General features: G+C 39.8%; 1 non-coding gene across 1 annotated transcript; it reads right to left on the bottom strand.

Moving 5' to 3' along the window:
- Positions 1-7386: 7386 nt before the first annotated feature.
- On the bottom strand, positions 7387-7459 carry TRNAK-CUU. The gene has a single exon. It is a non-coding gene; the product is annotated as a tRNA-Lys (tRNA).
- Between the last annotated feature and the right edge of the window lie 467 nt (positions 7460-7926).

The following is a 7926-nucleotide window of genomic DNA, read 5'->3' as shown; positions in this document are numbered from 1 at the left end:
ATAAATAGTTTTATTTTGACGAGGCCCAAGACAAGGTTGTATGCTGAGATATTGTGTTACGAGCAAGGATAATTTCCTATTAGATATTTAGGTATCCTAGTACACTATCAGATACTACCAACGTTGAATAGATACAACTCGAGAAAATGCTACAAAGAGACTAAGCAGTTGGAAACTAAAATTACTATCTCTTAGCAAAAGATTGGTTCTCATTAATTCGATACATGTAATATGGTACTATATATGACTTTGTTCTTCTAGCTACCCAAAGAAATATTACATGGGTTGAAACATAAGATCAAGGAGGGCTAGCTATGCATGACCTTGAGGTAAAAATATATATCTTCTACGTAAATAACTTTACAAGCTACTCACCGAAGATGAGATATGGAAAATCCTCCTAAAAAATACATAGGATCACATAAACTATCCCAAGTCTATTGAAAACCTGGAGACTCACATTTCTGAGCTAGTCTAATGGCGACGTAGAAATATTTCTTCCGATTCGTATCGTTTATAATTAAGGATGGCTCAAAAATTAAATTATGGGAGGATAAGTGGATGGGTAATACAATATTCATCTCTAGAAAACATTGTGCGTCACAATAGCGCTACAATCACCTCAGTGTTGGGGTGATCTCCAACAAATGTGACGTTCAGAAGGAATTTAGTTGCCCGGCTTGCATCATGGAATGTTTTGCTACATTGATTACAATTATCCAACTAAGGGAAGGGGCCAACGAACTTTTGTGGAACCTACATGGAAGTGATAAATTATCGGTTGACTCCATGTATAGATCACTGGTCCAGCCAGATGTATCAATAGACAATATTTTTTTAGAACATGAAAATAGTGCTTAAGACAAAAGTATTTTCGTGGTATCGTAGAGGAGTAATCCTCACCATAACCTTGTAAATCACAATTGACACGAAAATGCAAAGTGGGTATTTTTTCATCATGACAAAACAATCAAATACTTATTCTTTCGATGTAAATTTTTAAGATCTATATGGTCAGTCATCCAAGTAGCTTCTACCTAATATCCACCTTGTAGTATTTGGTAATTGGTTACTTGGTGTTGATCATAAGTATAGAACTCTTATCAGGATGAGAGCGCTTTTACTGTTATTTGGTCGGTTTGTCTATGTAGAGATGACAAGACTTTTATGATAAAAATTATTCCCTCATACAAGTTATCTACTGGAGCACAAATTTGTTCGATCCATGATAATTCCTACAACTATGTTGAGATAAAGACATATTTACGTTGGAAGTTAGATAACATGGCGAGAAATATTTTTATCCAACAAAAATGATAGCGTGATCTGCAGATTGGTCCTCCATCTCCATATGTGTTATTAATTTTCTCGTTGATTACATGTATTATCTTTTTTTCGTTTTTTATTTTGTTGGGCTTGTTGCTATTGTGTGCAACTTAGTTACAGAGAGGCTGTTGTAGTACTTAAACTTTTTAAGTAATAAAACATCCTTAAAAAACTATCGGCATTAGATTTATAGTAATATTCCTGTGATTGCTATGCTGGTATGATATGCTGTTCACGTACGGCATTTTGACCAAGAACTGACACGATTCCATGGCGTGAATTCTTTACGCGCCTCTCGAGCAGATAGTACGTGCGAGGAAGTGTCCAAACATAATTATGTAACATGAAGATCGAGACAGGTGCCGATCGAGGAAGACTGGCTAGCTAACCCTAGAGGGAGAAGGCTCGACGTGAATGTTTGTTTGGGAGACATTCACGTGGGCACTACGTCTCCTCTCTTTCCTCTCGTTCAAACATGTTAAGTTGAGCGGACCATATGAGTGCAAAATCATTTACTAGCATTGCACGGGGCAAACTTGTTGTTTTTTTCGTTGGTAAGAGAATTGCTTTTTTTATTTACAAAACATCGTATAGACGCAGTGATTGATAGGATTCCTGTGTTTGGATGGTTAGGAGGTCAGCACCCCCAGCTCACCAGAGTTTAAATTTCAGACTTAACACTTTGGTGTCTCATTAAAAGGCAGAATATTATTCAGTGGAAGGCGACGTTCCCGTCGACAGCGAGGCGCCTGTGGTGATTTCGTAAATCTCAAGACCCGTTGAATCAGTTTCTTTGACTCGGTCTCTCGAAGATGCTCATAGGGGTAGGGTATGCGTGTGTGCGTTCATAGAGGTGAGTGTATGTGTACGTATGTGTAGGCGTGTGTGTCTGTACTGTGTTTCGCAAAAAAAAACCGAACAAAACACAAAATTGGATTACAATTAATTCTTAGCTAATTTTTTTATTGCATCCGGGAAAAGCTAAGGATTATTTGCATGAAATTTGAGTGGGTAGATTTTTGAACGCATTATAAAAATATCTATATACGTAAGGTTTATATGGGTTTTAATCGTATAAATCAAATAGCCCATAACGAAAGTATTTATAAGAATAACAATCATCTAAATTTTCCATGAATAGAATGAACCATGAGATGCAAAAAAAAAAATGGGACTTGTTGCTAGCAGCTTCACCAAGAAAGGGAATCTCAAGTTTCTGAGTTATGAAGCCACTGCCATTTTTAAATTCAGCATTGGACAATGCAGTCGAGTTGCAAAAGATATCTGATCCTCCCTCGATGGCTCGATGTCACTTGCAACTAACGACACCATCAACACAAGTGATGATCGCAAGCTCTCTAGCTCTCTGCTCTCCCTCGTGCTCAGAGCTTCTCATTCGCAAAGGAAGCCCAAGCAACATCTTTTCAACGCAACACATGCATCCATGTGTGCGTGAGAGAGAGAGAGAGAGAAATCGGAAGAGAGGCACACTAGCTAAAGTATTAGGTCAGCTGCTTTGTACGCTTTGTGTCTGTGATGTGCCTTGGCGAGGGTCTGTCAGAGTGCAATTAAGAGGCTCCGACCATTTGATTCGGTCCGTTCTTCGATAGACGGGGTGTGCATGCATCGAACCCTATGTGAAACAACGTTGCTTAGCTTGCATCCTGTCCAAACTATATTCTGTTCCTCGATCGAAAGTTTGCCAATATCTTTATGTTTCAGACTGATGACAACCGTGTCGTGGACCATCGATATACACGGACAGTTAAAAAATTAAATGTTGCACCCTCCATTTCTGTTCATAAGTCCTCCTCAATTTCAGTCAAAATTTAGCCATAAATTTTCCTAAGAAAATATAAGTTATATATGACACAAAAAACATATTGTTGGATTTGTAGCCGAAAGAAGTTTTCGGCGTTATACATATTGTGACATTTTTTTAACATAGGAGGGGTCAACGACCCCGGTGGAGCATTCACTTCATAGCACGTGGCAAGTACATTTTACAAGAAGACCCTTTTTAGTCTATTGCCCTAGAAAACCTATAATTTGAAGATAAGGTCTTTTTTTTCAGAAAACACCCCCGAAGGAGAAAGATAAAAGCAATCGAGGATAGGGCTCCGCTGCCACCAAACGCCGGCGAGCCCAAGGCGTTTCCGCCGAGCTCCGAGAGCAGCTTGCTAGAAAACTCGATCTCGTCCGACGCCAAGATCTAGTCGTTGGCTGCTTCCATAAGGGCGGGGACAAACCACTTGGCCTTGTGGAGGCGTCGAGCTCTAACGGCGGATCAAAAGGGCCTCCGACATGGAGGTTGATTTTGGGCCACCTTCTTGGCCGGAGATCATGGCGACATTGGCGGTCACCATGTGTTGTGCTCGAGGAAGAGGATACGCTCCAGGACGTTGCTCCTTCAATCCGCTAGCATCACCAGGGAACTCCTCTCCATCTCCACCTCCATGGTGGTTCGAAGGAGAAGAGACCGCCGTGATGCTATCCGCATCAAGGAAGCAACCGACAAGCTTTATTGAAGAGGACGTAGGGGCGCCGCCGCCACCCATTTCCGGCTTCATCCATCGGAGCTCCATGAGTAACAACACCACCTCTAGTAGCCCCAGGAAGCAGCTCAAACTTGAGATTCAATGATGTGCCAATGAGAGAGAGAGAGAAAGAGAGTACTACTTTTTTTCTCATATTATGACATATAACTCATACTTTGTTAGTTAAAGTCATGTTCAAAATTTGCCTGGAAGTTCGAGTGGGGCTTATAAGTCCATTGAAGGTTCGAAGATCTTTCTCTTGAGCTACATCAGAACTTTGAAGAGTATCAAAAGCTTATCTACGGAGGAGGTTATAAAGGGGAAGTGTGCCAAGTTTATGGATATGATAAAGCCGACCTTAACGTGTGAACCTTCTCCAGGAAATCTTCGTTGGCTTATGCCCTCTCCAGGATGGGTTAAATTGAATTGTGATGGTTCATATAAAAAGGAAGACGGATCGGCAGGGGCGGGCATGATCCTTCGTGATGATGTAGGCAAGGTTATTTCTCGTCTTGCCGACAACTAATCAGATGTGGTGATCCCCTAGAAGCTGAAACTAAGGCATGTGAGGAAGGACTTCGCTTGGCCTTGCAATGGAGCAACTGTCCGGTGTCGCTAGAACTAGATTGCTCAGTTCTTGTCGAAGCAATAAAAGGAAGGACACAAAATAGATCTCCTCTAGCACATCTTATAGAAGAAATTAAAGACATAGTTCATGGTAGTAGACTTATATCTATTGTAAAAGTGGATCGAGTTCAGAATAGGGCAAGCCACTGCCTTGCGAATTATGCAAGAGCAGAGGCCATAACTAATGTGTGGTCTGGCACAGGGCCTGAGGTTTTGTCTCAGGTACTGGAGCATGACCTTCTTGTAAGCCCTGGGATTTAATATAACCACTTTTACCCGCAAAAAAAAAAGTCCATACATGAAGAGTACACTAACGAATTAATGGAAGTATCTATCCTACAAATCTGTGGCAACCTACAAGTACGGTATTGTACAAAAAAGGAATTTAATTTGGTTAATTTGGGTATGTACAAACCAAACTCAATAAATTAGATATTTAATTTGGATAAAAAAGGTTAACTTTAGCTAGCAATCAGCTTATAGTAGTACTTTTTTTATAAGTAGGGACACACTTGTCACTTTTTGTGCAGAAAAGGGATCGCACATTACCTGGAACATAATTCTTTGTTCATGTTCATTTCCGCTTAAAATATGAGTCATGTTCTTTTTCATTTACTTATGTCAATCGAGATGTCATGTACTCCCTTCGTCCATAAAAGGATATCTCAATTTGTCTAGACTTGCATGTATTTACCCTCTATCCATAAAAAGATGTCTAAACTTTGTCTAAATTTGCATGTATCATGAACATGGGGAGTAACAAAAGAGTTGCGATTTAGTGAACTCTTGTGCAATAATGCAGGAAGAAAAAGGAACTCATGTATATTGTGTTACTAAGTATACAACAAATACTTCTGCTTTGCATTTGAATCTGGGGATCTTTCTATAAAGTATTTTGAAACCACTAATCATGAGTCCATTTTCTTCAATAAGGGCATCTTTGATTCACAACATTCCAAAAACATGGAAACCTGAAAACTCAGGATTGAAGTGCCATGCTCATTAAAATTCGACGGGGTTTTGTTGTCTGGTTGCATCATAGAGGAAAAGGATTACTTTGAAGAGATTTGTGTGGATGGATAAACACCTATGATATGTGCGAAAAGGGAAATTTCTACACGATTTAATCATACAAAACAAATAGGATAAATAGAGATATTACAAATGATCCCAAATATCTTAATTACGTGAAGACCCATTTGGATTAAAGAGGCCTAAAAATAGAGAAAGAACTAGAGCACCGATCTGCACTATAGGGCTACAGTGTGCAACTATGATTGTAAGATCCGCAAGAAAAGCCCATCTACTGAAGCTGCTTGCTACCCATCCACGTGAGTTAAACTTGGCACCCTCTTTTGGTAAGATAATGGGCTTTCTCGCTCAGTTTCCTTATGTGGGCCGTGACCGGAACGCGCTGCAGGTACAAACAATATCAGATTCTAAAAAATGGGTACTGGAGTACAAACAATACCAAAATCTAAGATTTTCCAAAACAAAATCAGATTTTCCAAAACAAATTCGAGAGTTTTAAAAGGTAGCCTTCAAGAGAAAGAAACCATTAAAATTTGGTGGGTGATTGTTCTCTGGAACTCTGTATTTCTCCTGGGGGATTCGGGGAGAAATCCCTTTCACTAAAACACACAGGAGAAGATGCACTACACATGGATTATACTTGTATATAACATCGAGATTGATGTTTGGGATCATTTTCATTCTCTCTCCTTTTCTTCTTAAGTAAAATTTACTGTTTGACCCTGGTTGCAATCTTATGATAGTGCTTAATTCTTTATATGTTAGATGTGACATGTGTGACGGTCTTCGCCATATTTTATTATTTCATGATGACATGGTTGCTCGACGTATTTTTTAAATGATGGCAATTTTTTTTTAAAAGGAAACGATTTGTTCAAATATTTACGAAACCAGAGCACGGCCGAATAAACACAAATGGATTACTAGTACAACACCAAGTGGGGAGACCCCCACCTTGACCCATAGCACGTCATCGTTTTTAATGCGATAGAAAACAGACAGAGAAAAAATGATATATTACAGAACACACTCGCATTTCGCTAACTCCGAGCTACTAGAATCAGAAAAGGTAAGTCGTGGCCTTCTGACGGGAACCTTGACTCTCGATAACTCCAAGCCAATACTCCTTGATAGAGTCGACGTCGAGCCAAAGCACCGGCTCAACGTCAGAGCGCCCAAGCAATCGGGTACATTGCCCCCAAACCCTTGCAGAGTAATGACATTGGAAAATCATGTGAGTTGTTGTCTTTGGGTCGCACCTGCAAAGTTGGCAAAGCTCCCTATTTAGCGAGCCATTTGTGCACACTCATTTTTGAATGATGGGCCAAACAAATATTGTTTTACTTAGGTGGTACCTAATGCTTTTGTACCACTTGTATTCGCTATCTTGCGTCTGATATGGCGTAGAAGCGCCGTGGTGCGGTTATCAGCCCCTCCAAACAACGTTGACACGATAAAATCTATGTTTTGACGGAATGTGCCATAATTTTCAGTGCCCTCGTAAAGAATGTGTTCTAGAGTTGTCTCCTGGTAGCTGGTTTGCCGGACAAAAAAGTAAACTTACATTTTTCAGTTTGGTGATATCACAAAATGAGGTAAAATATTAAAATCTAAGAAATAAAGTATACCAGGAATATGGAAAAGTCTATAATTAACAAGCAACAAGGAAAATGCGCTGTTTGGCAGTACGAGGGAGCAAGTTATTCATGACCCAAGAAGGAATACTCAACAATGATCTGAAGTATAAATGAGAAAATTAGTAAAGACCCCTGAAGTATGAAAAGGAAATGACTGAAGGTGATCTAGAATAATTTAATGAGTAAAACTGCTAAAACAGTGGTGGCCGCAAAAATTAAAACTGAATCGCCCACCGTGGGGCTCGAACCCACGACCACAAGGTTAAGAGCCTTGCGCTCTACCAACTGAGCTAGACGGGCTTGGTGACGTTTCTCAACGGTTACCCTAATAGATATAGTATGGACAACTAGCATATTTAGAGCTGGTATTCAGATGGCAGATTTCAAGTGCTGTATCTTGAAAGATCGAATGTAGACTGAGGAGAAACAGTCCAGGCACATATATGTTGCTATGGTATTGTGGCATGCGACAATCACATGCTATAATTAACATGCATATGTGCAAATTTAGTCGTTTCTTCATCCTTACGAAACCAAAGTCTAGTGGCCGGATTGATCGCATGCACCAACGTCAAAACGTGTGCAGTGTAGCATAGGTTAGGGTTGAAAATGAAACGAAAACGGATGAAAACACGCTTTATCATTTTTGTTTCCTTTTATTTTGTTGGAATCGAAAACCCCGGAAATGAATATGAAAACGGAAATCCTCGGATACGAATGCAGAATGGATACATAGCGGATACATTATGAAAACGAAAATTTGCCAC

Source organism: Lolium rigidum, chromosome 4 (genome assembly GCF_022539505.1).
Source record: "Lolium rigidum isolate FL_2022 chromosome 4, APGP_CSIRO_Lrig_0.1, whole genome shotgun sequence".
Taxonomy (NCBI): domain Eukaryota; kingdom Viridiplantae; phylum Streptophyta; class Magnoliopsida; order Poales; family Poaceae; genus Lolium; species Lolium rigidum.
Note: the sequence above shows the minus strand (reverse complement) of the source record. Positions and strands in the feature narration are given on the sequence as shown.